Genomic DNA, 19,783 nt, shown 5'->3' on the forward strand with positions numbered 1-19,783 from the left:
TGTTGATTCTTTTGATCTTACTCTCTCTAGACCTCCATTCCCCATCTGTAAAATGGAGATAATAGCCCCCTGAACCTTACAGGGGTGTTATGAAAAGTTCATTGATGGTTGTGAACAGCTCAGATACTCTAGTGATGGGTGCTGTAGGAAAGCCCAGGAGGAAATAATTCAGTCTTCAGAGTAGGGTTTGAATAGTGTGCAGTAAATAAGGCCTGGGACCACACATTGAACAATTGGAAGAAAATAACATGTTTAATCTCATTCCTGCATGGCAATGTGTTGTGATTAAAAAAAAAATAGAATCCAGAGTTGTGCAGGCCCAGTGGACAGTAATTTGTCAAAGGTCTTCACTGGACAGGAAACAGTGTTCTAGCTGCCATATAAGACACCCATCTCTGATAGGACATGACTGACCAAATTCTGTTCCCTGAATATGGTAGTGTAGGTGTAACACAGCAGAACTTGTCCCGCTGTATGGTATTTCAAGACAGAAAAATGTTAGTAGAACCAATAAACTCACCCAAAGTCTTCTTTGTCCATTCCTGGAGGATCTAAGCTGTAATAATCATGTCAGATACTCTTTTGCTAAACCATTTATGTAAAGCGACAGTCAAGAACTATAGTATATGATGCAAAGTGGATGGATGTCACACCCACTTCAGAATTTCACGATGTCATGTCTTTGTAGAGTGAAAAGGCAATTTTATTGTCTTGAAGCATGCTTAGTGATGTAGTGTTGTGTGTGTATATATTGGATTCATGGATATTTTATCTGCTTTAAGATGAGGATGCCTATTGAGAGTTAGGTATGTATTAGCCAAGGATGCAGAGGGTATCCTGTGACACCTGGAATCAGTCATAAAAATATGAAGTACAAAGGATTTAATGAATTTTCCAACATCTCATTTAACACATATTTAATAAAATGTCAGTAGCAGTGCTGAGAGAACCATCCCACTTCTGGTTTAAACAGCACCTCATTAACTTTTGGGTCTTTTTTGTAGAGCTGGTTGAAAAATTTCAACCAGGACCACTCATTTGCACACAAATGGCAAGCCGTGCATTCACAAACAACACGTTTTATGAAGGTTCCCTTTAGTTAGTCTTATATAGCATATCTTCTTATATAGATGTTATGCAGGGACATAGATTTACGGTAGTTCTAATAAAACAGCAAACTGCAATCTAAAGAAAGATTGCATTTAGGAAATGAACGGGTTTCTTTTGTTCTGTTCACCCAGAATCTCAAAACCCTGCAACTAATGATATGTTTGCAAATGGTGAATGACTTTTGTGAAGTTACTAACCTTTACTTAGACAGAAACACATCTTTTTAAATAGAAAATTTTGATTAAAATGTGACAGATACATGTAAAGGAAATAGTTCCTTACTTCCTTTGTGACTGCAAATTTAATGTCCCTTGATTTTGATAAGCTGGCTGGTTATTTCCAAATCTCAAACGTTCACTTTTTAAGTAGGGGTATTGACAAGGTTGTGCTGACACATTAGCTTTGCCATATGTCAAACCCTAAGATTTTCCTGTTCTTTATCAACCTGGCTTTGAGCCTAGGTATGGCATGGGGCTGGAGCTAGTCTTCTTTGATGATGATGTCCCTCCAGGAATAGACAGAAGTAAAGTGTTCATGTTGGTTCTCTTAGATCTACTGGGGAATGTTTGATAACCTTTGATTATCAGGTTTTTGTTAACTCTCCTGTAGACCATGGAAGGGGTAGGCAGCATTGCATAAGAGGCTTTGCTCTTTCTTCTGAGAGAAATCCTGAGGGAAGGGCTGAGTGGACAAATCTCTTTTTGTGGAGTTCCACGGGGTTCTAGTCTTTGTCTTCCATTCAAAAAGAATGTGAGACCACTGGAGGAGATGGAATGATTTAGGCTGCAATGATATCAGCATGCAAATGACAAACAGAAAAGCTCTGTCTCCTTTTCTGTTAAACTCAGTTGGTTCTTTTGCTTTCCAGTGTCTGGTTGAGACAAGATCTTGCCTGAGAATGAGTGAGCAGAAGTCCAGTCCACACAAGAGAAAGAGGAAGCATATAGAGGATACTTGATAGAAGATATGGTAAGGATAGTATCTTCTAAGTGGTTTCCATCTGCTTTGTCATCCTCAATTGCTTCTAGATTCCTGGATATCGTTAGTGTCTCAAACTTAGTTTTTCATTTGTTAATGGTTTGCAGCAGTTTCTCTCTGGTGCAGACCTCACCATGGTTCTACATACCTTGGTAAACTCTGGACAACTGTTCTATGTTCTATATGTTGCTACTCCTGAAATCACTTGGAAAAAAACATTGCTGGAGAATATGGCTTCCCTCTGAATTGGCATTATTAGCCAAAGAGGGCATACACCAACTGTTCAAAGACTACATTAGCTCACACTACATTGGATTTCTGAGGGCAATGCAATGTGTTGACACTGATTATAGAGTCTAAATTTCTTGAGTCTTGCTCTCACCCTACATGTAATTGCCAACACGGCAGTAGAGGACAGCTGAGCTGCTTTGGCTCTCAGTTTCTAGATCTGAAGTCTGGAGGCAGGATATTTGTAATGGAGGGCTCTTGTCTATAAAATCTGATTTCCCCTCTGATCTACCAGAGCTTGCTGATCTTCAGAACATAGTGTTAAGGCCCAATGCATCTCTCAGGCTTTGGCCTGAGTGTGGTTGAGTTTTGGAAAGTATGTGTTGCAATCGGTGGAGAAATAAGTTTTTGGTGTTTATACTTGAAAGAGAGCAAGCCACCACTTAGGATGAGAGAGAACCCAAGTGGAGACCTAGTCATATGTTAATACAGAAGGGTGTCCTAATTTAAAAATCGTTCACTGGAATATTATATGAAATAAAGAGGGAGAAGTTAACCACAGGTGTACAGCGTGTGGAGCTGTTTTCCTCCTGACCTTTATATTACAAGAAGTAAAGATCTGGGCATTCTTAATTCAGAGGAGTATTTTTAAGACTGTTCTGAGTTACCTCTGGATCCAGGAGAACCTAGCAATACTTGATGGGGAACACCATCTTCAATCCAATGAATGGACTTTGGAGTCAACTCCTCCCCCCTCCTTCCTGTTTCCTGTCCTTTCAGACTCCCAACAGCCAGTGTTCCCAGTTCTAATAATCACAAGCAGCATCTAAACACCACAGAATGCTTCTGGTTTGTGGCCTCACACAGCATCACCTGGTAGCAAGATTAAAGCTTCCTATTTTTTTGGTTGGTTTGTTCTAAATCTTGTTTGACATCTTCGTTTTGTCACAGGTGGCTGGAGTTGGTAGGCTGTTCCATTCTCCTGGCCAGAGAAACTTAAGGTGGTGACTTTTTTTTCCTAGTTAAAAAATAAAACAACCCAAATCCTGTCCCTCTCCCCAAAAAAGCACATACAGAAAGGAGTGTGGTTTCGGTAGCAGGGACAGTGAAATATTGGTGGAAAATAGCTTGTGGAGATGGAGTGGGATTGATTGGCTGGAACCAAAAGGAGTCTGAGACAAAGCCCTAAACAGCTGCTCACAGGGCTAAGCAAGTTCCTTCAGGTTACGGCATAGTTCTCAGTTCAGGATGGAGCTGTCTAACTCTGCTATGTCTATGAAAGGGGTAGTAAACAACTCTGAATGGATGTTACACTGACTTTTGTAATCAGAACTAGTCAGCCTTTCACAAGGTTTAAAAAACAGCCAATCAGATACTTTTGGTACATACTAGACCATGGCTATATTTCTGTCTTTCCTCCCATCACCGGTTATTAGAGTGTATGGTGACTCATAATTCCCAAGTAGCAGCTGTAGTAAGACAATGCCATTCAATAGGTTGTTGTTTTTACATTTTGTGCAGCTCTCAGACTTTGGTGGGTGCTTTAATAAACCGAAAAACAAATAAATGAGGAAAGATAGAGCAGCTGTCCTTTAGGCATGGTGCCTCAATACCACTTAGCTGTTTAATATGACAAATAGTGTTATCAAAAAAGAATCTCCTCTCAGTTGCTCCACTCCGGAGCAGTCCTGGCAGGGATAATTTGCTGAAGACATGAGCTGTGGCATGATTCAAAGAATCTTGCCAGTCACCACAGAGAGCAACTTTGGGTGCACATGTGTATCATGTTCATGGGGTATGCGTGTTTCCTGTTTCTGAAAGTAGCCTTAACTATGCTGGAAATCCTGAGGGATACTGGTCCCATCCACTATGCACAGCACTGATGGATAATATGCTTTCCCACAGAATGGTAGATAATTTATTAGTTGCTTGTTTCTGACCACCACCACGTGATACTGATGAAGTCCTCCAGGCTTGGGAGGCAGCAGGTTGGCTTATGCCAGATATAGTTTCCTGAGAAGACCCTTTGCTTAGAGCAGTGATGACCCTGACTGGGACTGAGAGTGTTGCCATCTCCAGATCCCCACTCAGCTCATCACATAGGTGTGTGATGGCTTCTGGGTTACTGCTCGATTACCTATGCCTCTTTTCAAGGCAGGTCTTTCTTGGCTCCTAGATCCTGGTTGGAGGGTGTGGATGCCACCTCTGTCTCTGAGCCAAAATCAACCTTGTTTTTCTTCTCCTTTCCTTCACTTGCCACATCATATCCCTCTCCTAATGTGGCAGAGTGTTGTGCTGCAGCCAGTGGCTGGTGAATCCCATAGTCTATATGTGCCATCCCTCAGAACCTCCAGATTCTGACCCTCTTCATCTTGGCCCCCTGCACTTCCCCTGCTGCTCTCTGGCTCTGCTCCATTTCTCAAGCCCCTTATGTACTGGCTGCTCACTATGGCTCTCATCAGCAGTTTGATTGCCTGTTTCAGACCATTAACTCTCATCCAAGTCCCAGTTTTTTAAATATGTTTCCATTTTGGGAAAGCATAGGGAGTTTGATTTTTAGTGAAAAGAAACAAGAAAAAGGTTCCTCAAGTTGCACAGACCCCACAGAGATGGCTATGGTATAAGAATCTCGATAGGTAAGACTACTAAAATGGGAGTAGCATTTAAAAGCTGTGCTGAATAGTGTTTTTAATTCAGTCTAGAAGTGTTCACTCAAAACGGATACTCTTAATCATAGTTTAAATGTATATGGTTTAGAAATATTGAAATGTGTCATTAAACTTCTTGTAAACCTTTCAAGTTCTGGGTTAGTGCTGACATCTGCTGTTTACTATTGCTACATACATCAGACAATGCAGGGAATAGCTGCTTCTTGCTTTGCTTTCACTCAGTGGTGTTTCCTGCCTATGAAAATAGCATAATTTAGTGTCCTACAAGGCAAAATTAGTTGAGAAATATCTTTCACTAGATGAAGTAGGTCTTAAGATGGTCAATAAAGATGTCCAAGAAACACTACTCCTTTTGCCCATCAAACATTAAGACACTAAATGAAAAGAAGAAAGGAATCTCTGAGGAAATTTAGCAAAAACAGATATTTACATTTAAAAAAAGTAATTTAAAAACATTAAAACAAACTAATTCTAGTGCTTGCGAAAGGGTCAACGTAGCGAGGGGGCGTTGTCTCCTGCCCTGACGGACATAGAGAGCCACGACCGCCCCCTGGTGGGCGGAACCAGGATACCCGCAGCCACCCCGCCAGTAGCAGAGGGGCGGGACAGGAACTGGAACTATAAAAGGCCGGCCCTCTAGCTCAGTTGGGGCAGAGCAGCTAGAGGAGCAGGATGTCTCTCCCCCACTTCTGGAGCCTGGACTTGATGGAGGCTGCTCCCGTGCCAGAGACCTGGAAGGACTGCTGGAGCTGCCAGACACCAGGGACACCGAGGAGCTGCTGCTTACCATTTACCCGAGTCAGACCAACAACAACCCCGAACCCAGGTACCCCTGGACTGCGAGTGTAGGAAGGAGCCCAGGAAAACTGAATAGGGTTTGGCTGTGTGACTGATTGCAAGCTGGCCAGTGTGTTGCGGTCGGATTTCCCCACTGACCCAGTGGTGGACCACTCCGCCACTGTTAGGGCCCTGGGCTGGGACGCAGTAGAACGGGAGGGCCTTCGTCCCCCTACCCCTGCCACCCAACCATCGGAGTGGCAGCCTCACCACTTTGTGGTCAGGAGGCCTGCATTGGTCTGGCCCCCTCTGAACTACGGCGCCAGATGGTTTGCTGACTCTCTCACCAGAGAGCTGATCTCCCCTAGACTGCACTGTTGCTCTGCCTGACAGCAGGGAAGAGCCCCATACTGGAACTGATTGCTGCTTCACCCTGATTGAGGGCCCAGGCGAATAGACTCTCTACTGCTCTACCTAACTGACTGTAGGTCAGAGCCTCTACTGAATTACAGCCCCATCCTGATTGCCCCTGAAGCACTGAAGCACTGAAGCACTCTGGAAGTATCGTAGTGAGGGGGCATGGGCTCCCGCCCTGACAGACAGGGAGAGAGCTGCAACCGCCTTACAGGCAACAATGACAGGCCTAGAAAATGGAGGTATCTGTGTACAGAGCACATCTTTTTGCAGCAGAGACCAACGTTTTGTTCTGTGTTTGTACAGCACCTAGCACAATAGGGTCTTGGTCCTTGACTGGGGGCTCCTAGGTGCTATCGCGATACAAATAAATAATAATTAATATCTTATGAGCAGCAGATGCCCAAGCTTCCTTACACACATTATTTATATGAATGTGGTACCAAGGAACCCCAGTCAGGGACTAGGAACCCATTATACTATGGTCTATATACACATGCAACAAAGATGGCCCCAGCCCCAAGGCGCTTATAAATTAAGTACATGGAAACCCTGCTATAACGCGATGATTGGGGTCCAAAAAATTCGATCGCGATAAATGCGGGGTCGCGGTATAGCGGGGTTATGAAAATTTTACCATTTCAAGCCGGTCAGTTTCAAGCCAGTCAATTTCTCTTGGGCAGAGAGCAGGGGAGACGTGCAAGGGGCAGAGGAGGAGCGAGGAGCAGCTGGGGAGGAGACTGGCTCTTCCCGCCAAAAGGAGAAGCGGGGGGTAGTGGGGTAGAGGTAGTGGGGAAGGCACGTTCCTTTTTTTGTTTTTTTTCAGCAGTGCTCTGGCCTTCTTTTTCTTTTTGCGCTTGGGGCGCATTATCGTGGGGCGTGTTACAGCGGGGTTTCCCTGTATAAGACAAGAGACCACAGATAGATAGAGACAGGCAAGGGAGTATATGGAAACAGTGAGACAATGTTAGCCAGCATGATAGGCAGTGGTCTCTGCACACTAGCTCCAATGTGCCTCAACTCTGTCCTCAGAGGCACCACCTAGAGTTGATGGGATAATTCAGTCTTCAAGGCCATTCAGCTCTTGGCCTCTGCTGAGACTACAAGCAAGAGTTTCAGTCAGTGACAAATGCGGTGCTGGCTGTGGGTTTTTTTGGTGTAGGAAGTGGACTGAGATCATTACCTTATTTCACATAGGTTACTCAACTGTCATGTGGTAATAATGCCTGGTCATGTGGCCTGGACTCATACTAGCAATCGAGAGGTGAAAGGCTGTTTGTCACTTTGGCAGTGCATTGACTCTTCCAGTTCTTGCCTGCCTCTACTCTAACCTCACCCCCAACCTTTGTTTAGAACAATATTTTGGCTGATATATGCAAAAAAATTTCTTGGAAGGATTTAGCTATAATTAGAGGAGTCATTAAACTGTGGAGCAGGAGAGGTGTAGAGGAATTCCCAGCATTTTTCTGTTGGGATGGAAGCTGGCATCACTTTACGTTTCCAGTCCCAAAGCCAAATGAAAATAATTCTTCACGTAAACTTAATGGCTAGGTTTATTGGTGAAATTGTGATGTACCATGTGCTTACAGGGCCTGATTATTAATCAGATAGAGCTTCTCACTTTTGCATTCTGCTGAGACCTGCTGCCAGTATTACCAAATGCAAGTATTCAAAATTACTTTTGTGAACACCTCATGTTCACAACACCTCATGAATCAGGCCACAAAAAAATCATGATGTCTTTAAAATCTTGTGGTTTTTTTAAAAAATAACTTTTGGATTCCTTTTAGTTGCCTTCCGGTGTTGTAGTCCTGAGTTCCCATTTTCAAGCTTATCTCCATAGCCATGAGGGCTAAAAATTTACTTTTATTTAGATGAAAGCTGATATTCACATCTAACCACGACGTCAGGAGCCAAGGCTTTAAGAAAAGCACCAAATACCATGAGACTCTCAATTAAATCTTGAGAGTTGGCAACAGAGTCTCCTGTTCCCATGGAAGTCAATGGTAAAATTTCGGCATGGGGATCTGTACTGGCAGATCTGATTGCAGGAGCAGGGCATATCATTATAGCAAGGTTTAAATCACCGATGCAGGGGAAGAAATTACTAATCTTAGAAAAAGCTGATTTTTTAAAAATACTTTACATTACAATAGTGGCATTTGCATTGCAATTCTGAATACAGTGTGAACGTTAATGATAATATGAAACAAAGCCAATAATTAGTATAATGCTTAGTATATTTAACTCTTTACCATTTTAATTACTTTCACAAATGCAGTCAATATCCACCCCCAAACAACTTTCCTATTCTCTTGTTATTCAATTATTAATAGTGCATTATATGAAGACTTTAAAGCTCACTACAGATGACTGATATTGGAAAGTAGAAATATGCAAATAAATTAGCAAAGCTTAACAGTATTTTGTTTTCGAGAATAACAAGGCAGGAGCTTGGAATTATGGTTTCAGTGTATTACTAATCTATATTCAGTGATAGAGCTATGAACTGCCCCCACGAGTGAGCATGAATAGTCATTGGCCCAGAGAAAGAATTAAAATGTCTTTATGGTTAGGTCTCACCTAGAATATGGGAGACCCAAGTTCAAATCCTTGCTCCAACGTTTATTTAATTATACAAAGAAGAACAGCTTCAGCAGGAGAGACTGTGAGTGACTTGTATCAGAATATCCCAAATCTCTGTGGTTAGAGCACTCTCCTGCAATGTGGATGACCCAAGTTCAAATCCCTTTTCCACATCCCAGGGTTGGGGAGTGAATCTTGGTTTTCCACATTCTAGGTGAGTACCCCTAGCCACTGGGTTAAAAGTTACAAGGAGGCTGCCATCACCTGCTGCTCTTGTTTTGTGAATGTAGCCCATTCCAAATGCCCAAAAACATGTTTTGGATCAAACATGTTTTATGTGACCTGAAATAGATATTTTAGATTTGCTGCAACTTTTTGCAGTTTTTGCATTTGGAACTAAATGAATGGGACAAGCACTTTCCTGAGTCAGATCCATAATGCTTTTTAATGTCATCTTTTCCTGTTCCATACTGCTTTGTGTGTGTACCACTGCATGAGCAGAGATAGTTTGGGGATTTGCCAATGTACACTCTACTGATCTAGCCATGTGCATTCTTGAATCCTTAGCTTGTGCGTATGTATGTGTGCACACATACATGAGAACATGATACAAAATAGGCATGTAGTCCTGGAGTGAAAATCAGGACTTGAATTTTGGGATTGTGCCATCCCAGCAGTCTTGGTTTGTTCTGCTCTTGTGAGAAGACAGGTTCCAGAATAATGTGAATGTTGAACCTGAGAAGGCCCTGCAAAATCTTCATTAAAAGATAGTTACTGCTGGGAGGGTCTTGAAATTTACTTCAGCTAATACCCAGTCAAATATTTTTAAATCTATGTATCCTACACTAGTTAAAATAAAAAGATCCGGCACACCCATATTAGAAATGAAACTGAAGTTTTCCCATACTGAGGAAATATCACACAGAAGAGGTGGCATGATAAGACGTAAAGGTGCTCCAGCATGTGAAAGGCAAGAACCCAGTAACTCGTCACATTACTGATCTGGGTGGGGCTAGCTGGGGAAGCCAGTGCAAAAGGTGGCTTGGCTCTCCTAGGTGAATGATATATCTGTATCATCTGGCTGCAGTTGGAAAGGTAGTTTGAGTTGATTTCTTCTGAGTTTGAGTTTGTACTTTTAGAACTAAAGTCAGCCCTGAAGAATGGGACGTGAAGAGACCTGTAGCTGACTGTTTTGCCTCCTGTGGGTAGGGAACCTACATATTGGCTTCCACGTGGTCTCTCGAGTAGAAAGGTCCTGGGTCAGTTAAGGCTTTCTGAGTCAGAATCAATGCCTTAGTGCCTGCAGACCAAAAAGCAGCTAAGGCAGATCCTGGAGCACTTTTAATCACTTCCATGCTTCTTAATGAGCGGTAGGGTTCTTTGGTTTCTTAACTGTAACATTCATGGATAAAGCCCGTAGTGTTACTATCCATCTTGACCATGTAGGATGGGATCTCCCAGGAGCCACCCAGAGAACAAACTGTGAATTGGTCACAGTTCTTCTCTTCTCCCTATGCTCTGAGCAGGGAGTGAATTACTTCACTCCTTTTCAGGGAGCAGCTTATTTCCTGGTGTGCACTGAGCCACCCTAGCTGGCGAAGAGGGGGAGGCAGAAGTAAGGTTCATCCCATTCTCTGCCCACTTCAGACCCACTTGCTTGTAGAGGAGAGTGTGACAGTGTACCCCATAAGGCTTTATGGGGGAGGGTGCTTATAAATGTATATATGATATAACTGGAATAGGGTTTTGCTACATATGCCATGTAACATATCTATGTAAAGGTTATGAACTACTTGTTATGTTCATCCTAGTTGTATGCAGGCACCATTTGTGTGTTCAAAGTTATGTATACGTGCTTGATTTCCAAGTAAGCTTTGTGAGGCATTTGGTCAGCTTCTTTAGGAAGGAATTCACAAGATTAAGTACCTGATCAGGAAGCATTTGGGGAACAATGCATCCTGGAATGCTCCAATCCACATAAGAAGTCTTCCTGGAGACATACAAGATACCATGTGGACAATGGCTTCTTCCTGTAAAGACTGAGTCATGCATGGACATGTGACTTGCCCAGGTGACTCCAGAACTCCATCTTGGAGCTGGACTTTGGATAGGAGTGAGGAGGGGGGTCTCCACCCACAAGAGAGAGTCTATTTAAACCCGTGGGAGACCCCTCCATTTTGTCTTCAGCTGGCTAAAGAAGGAGCCTCTCCAAATTCCCCCCCCCCCCAGGATACTTGAAGGAAACTGGAACAAAGGACAGTAACTGCAGGGGGTGTGAGTGATTGCTGGACCCAGGCTAAAAGGAGATTAGCCTGTAAAAGGGAGCATTCTGGAACTGGTGAGGATCTTATCTGTATTTAGTTTGATTAGATATAGATTTGCACATTTTATTTTAATTTGTTTGGTGACTTACTTTGTTCTGTCTGTTACTACTTGGAACCACTTAAATCCTACTGTCTGTATTTAATAAAATCACGTTTTACTTATTAATTAACTCAGAGTATGTATTAATACCTGGGGGAGCAAACAACTGTGCATATCTCTCTATCAGTGTTTTAGAGGGTGAACTATTTATGAGTTTACCCTATATAACCTTTATGCAGGGTAAAACGGATTTATTTGGGTTTAGACCACATTGGGAGTTGGGCATCTGAATCTAAAGACAAACACACTTCTGGGAGCTGTTTTCAAGTAAACCTGCAGCTTTGGGGCAGGTAATTCAGACCCTGGGTCTGTGTTGGAGCGGATGGGAGTGTCTGGCTCAGCAAGACAGGGTGCTGGAGTCCTGAGCTGGCAGGGAAAACAGGAGCAGAGGTAGTCCTGGTACATTAGGTGGCAGCTCCCAAGGGGGTTTCTGTGATCCAACCCGTCACAGAGAGCATTGGGGGAGCAGTCCCTGCTCTTCTCACACACTGCTAGAGTCCCAGTCTGAGCAGGCCTCTCACTCTCTGAGCCATTGAGTAAGGGCTCTGACCATCAGGATGTTGGTTTTTCTCTTATTTTACCAATTTTAACTTCCATAGAAATGTTATATGGGTGTTATCTCCAGTGATGCTGTGGAATCAGGGATGCAGGAATGGGTTTTCATTCTATTCCAGTGTAATAAGACACCTGAGAACATGAATTGCAGGTCACTTTCTGTTTCATGTTTGCTCTGCTTTAGTGCTTGGTAGTGGCTTTTAGAACCTATTCTGAATAAATCAAACAAAAGGCACAGGACCTGAGAGCTACATACAGTGTTTTCTACCTCTGAGATAGCTCAGTGGTTTGAGCATTGGCCTGCTATAAACCCAGGGTTATGAGTTCAATCCTTGAGGGGGCCATTTAAGGAGCAGGGGCAAAAATCTGTCTGGGGATTGGTCCTGCTTTGAGCAGGGGGTTGGACTAGATGACCTCCTCAGGTCTCTTCCAGCCCTGGTATTCTATGAACTGCATACAGCAGATAATGATTTACAGACATGCAATATACAGAAAACCTATTATGCAAGTTGCCTAGAGTCATGGCATTTTAAAAAGGGACTCTAAGAATATTGTATCAATATAAGAGACAGAATATGCTTAAGTTGGTACTGTGGTTTGGTAGTAATCATTTGGCGATAGTTTGTATTGGACATAATATTAATGATGGCTGTTCTGTACTTTCATGCTATGCTACATTTATGGAATTTTCCATTGTGCTTTAACTATGCAAGTCACATATACAGTTAGATTTCCAGCAGTGGTAGTACAGGTAAAAACACTGCAAATGTGTGCCATAATTGTGCTCTATTTAGAGAGAGCAGCAACTCATGCATTTTCACAGCAGTCATCTCAGATGTGTTATACATTCTGTTTTATACATGCCAATCCATTAGCACAAATAAAACATAGTGGGTTGTTTTTCAAAATTAAGTGTTGCTATGAGGAATAAACATAGTGATATACCTTGTTTTAATTACAAGAAAAACGTTGACTAGCTAATGCACTCCCTTCTTTTAATCTAAGATAAAGAACCTGTGGAAGATCAATGCTCATTTCAAAGAGGTCTGAAGCACCAGCAATTGGAGCTATCCATAAAAAGTTGTAAAAACATATAATGGATTGCTAAACACTGTAAGAATTTAAAAATTTCACCAGATACACTATTTCTACTATAGATGTTATCATAGATGGGAACCTATTTCAAGCCCAGGATGGTTTACAAAATATTATTAGTAATGCTGATCTATTAACATTTTAAAAAGACAATTCCAAATCAAAGGGAATAAGAAAATACTAAGTTTATTTTAAAACTCCTTAAAGTAAAAGGTATATTAAAGTATCCCATTAAATAATTAAGCCATTAAGTCTTTAAGCAAAAAAGTATGTTAAGATCACAACTAGCACCTGTATAAATTCAGACAAAAGCTGAAAAATATTTTAGTTTCACTTATTATAAAGAGTGAGCAAGAAGAAATGTTCATCTATGGTATTAGAAATTTTGAGACATACAAATTAAACTGTATGGGATCAGGTACTCATGAAAAGTAGGTCAGTACAATCAATCATATTGAGTTATCAAACTTGTGACACTTTAATAACATTTTGTATATTTACCTACTTACAAACAAGCTCTGTCTTGCACAGCAGATATACTAATTGCTATTAAGATTTATTATTATAATTGCAAAATCTGTCAAACAAAAGGTTAGTAATCAATCTGCTCACTAAGGTGCCCAATTTGTGAGGGGAAAAATGTATTAAACTCAGATTTCAAATTTAGGGGACAGATGGTAAAAATACAATGGCCTTGCTCCTTCCCTGTGCTATTGGCACAAAGCAGCCAGAAAGCTATCTTAATTTCTCCTCTCAAGATTCCCATTGTATATGATTAATTTTTGAACAGTGTTGCAACTGAATTCCATCCCACTTGAAAAATGCCCCTCCTGGGCCCCTTGGAGTGGGTGTAGCCTGGAAACAAGGCCATAAGTGGAACATATCCACAATCTCTAGTTGCTGGATCAGCTTCTCGGAGCCCTGGAAATCCAAATGTAACTTAGGGCAGCCTCAGTGCTTCTTTCAGTAGTGCCAGAGCACTGGCCCAGAATGTGAACAGGCCAGGACAGGGATTTTTGCAAAGGTACTATAGATACTTCTCTGAGCCTTTGTGAGGAAGGAGAAGGATGTTGCTTGGGCTCATTTTGCCACTTTGGCACATACGCCCAGTGAAGCCTGTATTTACATGGGATTCTTTCCCTCCACACATGTATTTGTTTGTTATAACTTAGCCCAGAGAAAGCATGCCAGAAAATAATGATATATATCAGAGTGGACATAGATTTCTTATTAGAAAATATCCCAGGAGACTGGTGGGCTGTGTGTATTTCTGTTTTTGACATCCACGCCATTGAAGTAACAGGAGGATTAGGAGGAGATATTTCTGTTGTGGGATACGTACTTAAGGCATTATTTTAATTTAAAGAAAAGGAGAGGCCAGCGAAACTGCACGGTAAAGGGGTTAGTGCACTTAATGCCCTGGCTTGAAGATAACAAGATCCATAAGGCAAGTATAGCAACTTACTCTGATCTCAGGACAAAGAACTGATAGTAAGAGACGGGGGAAAACTACAAAAATGCATTTTAATATAACCAATTGTTATGTCTGGATCTGAGTAACAAACTTTGAAAAACAGAGGTGAGCCATTACCAGGATATCTTTGTGGTTAAAGTTGTTTGGTAACCTGCCCAACTTCTGAAGGGAAACAATTTTTGAGGTGGGGGTGGGAGACTGCTGCACAGGACATGAAGCTTTCACACAGACACACCCAGGTTATGATGCACAATACTCTCCAGATATCTCCAAGAAGCCTACAAAGCAAATATCACCTTTTATACCCATTTAATTGACCCAAGTTGTCAGAAGAACAATTACAGGAAATTAACATCAGTCAAAAAAGACATATTAGAGGGTGTCCATACAATAAAAGCATTCCCCAGGCCCAGATGGCTTTCCCGCAGAGTTCTTTACAAAGCCCTTGGCTCAAAGAGCCATATTTATATCTGAGTTAAGACTACTGAAATCAATGGATGAATATGGGCTATAAAATTGCTGCTTTTTTCATGCATGTTTATTGCATCTTTAAAAAAATTCTATTTAAAACTCACAGGTATAGAAAAATACATAAATTTTATAAAGATAAGATCATTTAACATAAGCAAGGCACTGTTACAATTAAAAACTTCAATAAATAATACCAATGTGGCTCTATCATTTAAAGGAAGGCAGGTCTCTGGATTACTGCTCCAGTTACATTATATCATTTTGCAACACTGACAGGAGTGGGACAGAGGGAGAAATGCAGAAAAATTCTGTTTCTGGACAAAATTGCAAATATATATAAATTCACCAAGACCAGGATTGGTTTATGAATGATAGGTATACAGCAGGCAATGTTTGAAAAATCCTTCAACCTGACCATCCACTAAAATGCATAACATTAGGATGAGAAGGCAGTTGATTGAATCAAGCAAAACTTTTAAAGATCTTTCCAATATGGTCATGGAGTGGGAATTTCTGTTTAATTCAGGGCACCAGTGTAGCTCTTAGAACCTCTCTCATAGCTGACAGAGGCAAAACCAGCCATTTCAAGGGAGGCCTGGGGAATAGAAAGGGCATCTCCATCTGGCCCCTTTGCCATGTTACCCTTGGCACAAATCATTAAGATCAGCCCTAAAATAAAAGGAATTAAAGTTGATCCATCTAAATATTCTGTGTGTGTGTAGGCCACCTGATCATCTGACAGACCCTGAAATAGCCTATTCTGAAGTAATAAACTTTGGAACTGCATGGCTCAATTTTAGACTTCAAAGTAAATCAGTACTCTCTCCCTCAACCCCTCATCCAAAATCTTGATCTACAAAGAAACTAGATTAAAGGATATCACCTTTCAAAATTACACAAATACTGGCTTCAGATGCCTAGGAATCCAACTTACTTTACAAATTTGACCAACTTTATGAATTAACTTTCATAGTCTTACTAAAACAAATCTCACTGGATTGGAAAGATTAGTCTAATCGTATTATCAACTGGTTTAGCAGGATTAATGTTATAAAAATGGTAACTCTGCCAAGATTTTTACCTTAACTTTATTTACTGCCAATGTTCTGTACTTCTTTACAAAACGTATCCAGATAGTTAATGAATTAATTTAGTGAAGCAAAAGACCAATGATTTTTCCGCTTCTGACCTGGGTATTTCCAAGATGCAGTTCCCTGCCTTACGCTCAACACAGACAGGCTGCCCAATCACACCTGCTTACTTTCTCTTAAGAGACGGTTAACATAGTGACTGCCCATGGTTATAGATACCGCACAGTTCTTTTTATGCCACCCTTTATTATTCTTAAGGCACGTCCACCTCTAAGCTCTACCACTAAGCACTTCTATAACTGTTTATAGCCATGTCCTGAACTAGGGGTTGAAGCTCTGTAGCACTATCTGTTTCTAAACTGATCTAGTATGAAAACTGATCAGTCCTGAGGAGACCTTGGTTTTAATCCTGATTCAGCCACAGTCTTCCTGTGTGAGCTGGGACAAATCACTAAATCTATTCTGTGGGCAGGTCTACACTACAAATTTACAACGGTGCAGCTGCACCGATGCATCTGCACCTCTGTAGCACTTCTGGTGAAGATGCTCTAAGTCAAAGGGAGAGAGCTCTCCTGTTGGCTTAATAACTCCACCTCCACGAGAAGTGGTAGCTATGTCGGTGGTAGCTCTCCCACCAACATAGCACTGTCTATGCCGGCACGTAGGTCAGTATAATTATGTTGCTCAGGGGTGTGGATTATTCACATCCCTGAGCAACGTAAATTATAGTGAAGTAATTTTATAGTATAGACCAGGGCTCAGCCTCAGTTCCCCATTTGTCAAATGAGTATAATATCTCCCTACCTCATAGATATGTTGTGAAGATAATCCATTAATGACTGTGAGGCGCTCAGATGCTATGGTGATAAGGGCCTCATAAATACCTAGATTAATATGTTTCAGAATTGTGGGGTGCGTTTTAGGTCCATCTAAAAAAAAAATCATTTTGTTTTACAGAGTTAATAGGTTGAGATCACATCCTGGTAACAGATTGCTAAACTGGTATTTCAATTATTTTCTTTGCCATGGGGTGTTTACAAAGAGAGTACTCTAGACTTTAGTAATAACATAAAACCAATAGCTGTTACATTACATGACCAGTCTTTAGAAACTCTCCTTTCATTCTACTTAATGCATTGAAGTAGCACTTTTTTTTATGGACATTTAGTGTTTGTGCTTTACTTTTCCTATAAAATATGTTCATTTTTGCCATTAACTTTTTTCTTTCCTGTTAATCACACAAATTGTTTTTCATTCTTGATTAGAATTTTAGATGGTTCACAGACTGTAACACTCCATGTAACTAAGCTTCGGGAAGGAAATTTATAACCCAAATGGTCTCAATATTTAATCCAAATACTTGAAATTATAATAAAAAACAATGGTTGCAAAAATAGAATATAGCAGGGCTGAACAAACTGGAAGTTCTGCCTCCTGTCTGGATTATCACTAAAACTGGGAAACTTCAACTTTAACGATAGCTACTGGCACCCCTCGTAAGTTGAATTCCAACTTTTATTCCAATCCCTTTTTCAGGGGGATTGGAATAAATAATCATAATCTTCTAAAAAAATTATTTGGGGTTGAAATCTAACAGAAAATAGAGAAATATAACTAAAATTAAGGCAATGTAAAGTTGCTAGTTTATTCTAAGGAGAAGCTTAGCTTTTGTTTTACAGTGAAAAATGAAGTCCTGTACTACCAATATTGCAAGTCACTGCTTCTAATGGAAAGCCTTAACCTCACACCATAAACTTTCCATTTTCAAATAGAGATCTGGTCAGCATATCATGTGGGTTATGCTTGTTAATACAGTGAAATACATACTTCTAGATACTATAAATGCGGAATTTGCTGTAATGACCTTCAGCTGCATGACTTTCAAAGTGAATTTAGAAACTCTGTATGGGCCAAAGGGTGTTAGTATCACAGACAAATTTTGTTCATTGTTGCAGATTTTATCTTTTCTTCTTTCTACTGCCTAAGTCTATGAAAGGGATTTAAGTGGTATTACTCAAGATCACTGCCTATGAGAAAATTACATTTGGGACCTTACTGTACACTACAAAAAACTTAGTCATTTAGCTTTAAAAATTTTTGCTTGGATTCTTGGAAATCCTGCAGGGTTTAGTAGAAAAGAGCATGTATTGTATTTTGATTTCTCTAAGGCTGTAGTAAACTCTTACATGGAAAATATGATTGCTTTGAAGAAGTCTTAGTGGTGTCTCTTCGCTACAAGCTTCTGAAGCAGGCTTTGGGGGTCTGCAGCCAACTATTTCACCAACATATTAATAAGATTTGAGAAAGGCCAAGGTGGCACTTACACTTTGATTTTAAATATGCTCCCTTAAAGAAATAGAAGAATCCCTTTCCCCGTTGACTTTTGTGAAAAAATAGTGGATGCTAAGAGAGAAGCTATTCAATGGTTGAATATCTACAAAGAAAACAGATTTTTAGTAATGCTAGATTTATAATGAGCTTTAAATTGCTTCATCGGGGTTATATTGCTGCTTAAATTATATAATATGAAAAAATCTAACTTGTATAGTATACATATTACCAGACTGAAAGTTTGGCTAACTTCGTTGTCTGGCATTGTCATCAGAGAGCAACAATGGACATCACAGCTAATTGTTTTAACTCGGGAGCTAAAACATTTGTGCCAATAGCACTGCTGTTAGCCAAATGTAGAATAGCTCTCCAAAGTCACTGATTGAATCCATGATCCTCAATGAGATGAAGGCAGCAGCAAGAGAGGAAATTATGTATCAAATGGAGAAAAACATTAGCTATATCAGATGGGGATTCAATTGACTGAATAGATAATGTCAGTCAAAACACCCACCTTGTTGCATGTTGATATGTATCCGCTGCTGGTCAGTGTGGTCATTATACTAAACTATATATTACAACAAAAACACTGGTTTTAATCATAGGATACCATATAGACTGCTTAGCTACATTTAAATGAGTCTCTATTCCGAAAAGTGACTATAAATTTAGCATTATGCACTTGCATAGTTATTGACTCTCAATGAATCCTGAATCTAATGTGCTCAGTTTATTTGGTTTTCACAACCACCAACCCTGTAAACTTATCCAAGGCTCTCAGAATCAAGCGGGGTTCATTCCATCTCATGCATCATCCTTATAGATGCTTCACTGATTGGAACTGAGGGCAACATTGTCAGCCTTGGTGCCTAAAATCTATATTTAGGTATCTAAATAAAAGGGACCTGGTTTTTGAGAGGTACTGAACACCTGACGTTATTAAAAAAAAAAAAAAATTGTGACAACAAAACAAAATATCATTCCACTCTGAAAAACTACTGTACAATGTCACATTCATACTCATTTTCAGTATTATTGGAGCTGTGTTGGTCCCAGAATCTGAGAGAGACAAGGTACGTGAAGGAATATCTTTTACTGGACCAACTTCTGTTGATCGAAGGTACAAGCTTTCAAGCTACACAGAGCTCTTCTTAAACTCTGGGGAAGGAAGCAGAGTGTCTGAATTAAATACAAATTATGACTGAGCAGAAGGGGTAATATGATGGAGGTGGTCACTCAACAGATCTGCTCCTTGGGGTTCAGAGTTTCATCTGTTTATTTAGGGACAAAAATAAGTTTTTAGTCTTAGTCCTGAACAGTCAACAAAGTGAAGGGTGTTGGAGTTTATTTGATCTCATGTATCATCAGCTGATATTTTTATTAAGGCCAAAATGTTCAAAGTTGGGTACCTAAAGTTAGGTACCTAAATCCACATCTCTGAGTAAGAAAGTGACATTTTTACATAGTAATTTTCCATATTTGTTTTGTTGTGAATCATTATGGATCTGATCCAAATCTCAGTGATGTCAATGGGCTTTGGATCAGGCCCATTTCATTTGCTTTTTTCCTACAATTTACTT

At 40.5% G+C, this 19,783-nt stretch overlaps 1 long non-coding RNA gene across 1 annotated transcript in view; it reads left to right on the forward strand.

Annotated features, from left to right (window-relative positions):
* Positions 1 to 19,783, forward strand: part of LOC117877209 — a 90,562-nt gene that overhangs the window by 53,021 nt on the left and 17,758 nt on the right. The window contains exon 4 of the long non-coding RNA XR_004645650.1: positions 1,979 to 2,079. This is a non-coding gene — a long non-coding RNA (uncharacterized LOC117877209). The remainder of the gene's footprint in view (positions 1 to 1,978; positions 2,080 to 19,783) is intronic.

The sequence above is a fragment of the Trachemys scripta genome, chromosome 1, assembly GCF_013100865.1.
Source record: "Trachemys scripta elegans isolate TJP31775 chromosome 1, CAS_Tse_1.0, whole genome shotgun sequence".
Lineage (NCBI taxonomy): Eukaryota > Metazoa > Chordata > Testudines > Emydidae > Trachemys > Trachemys scripta.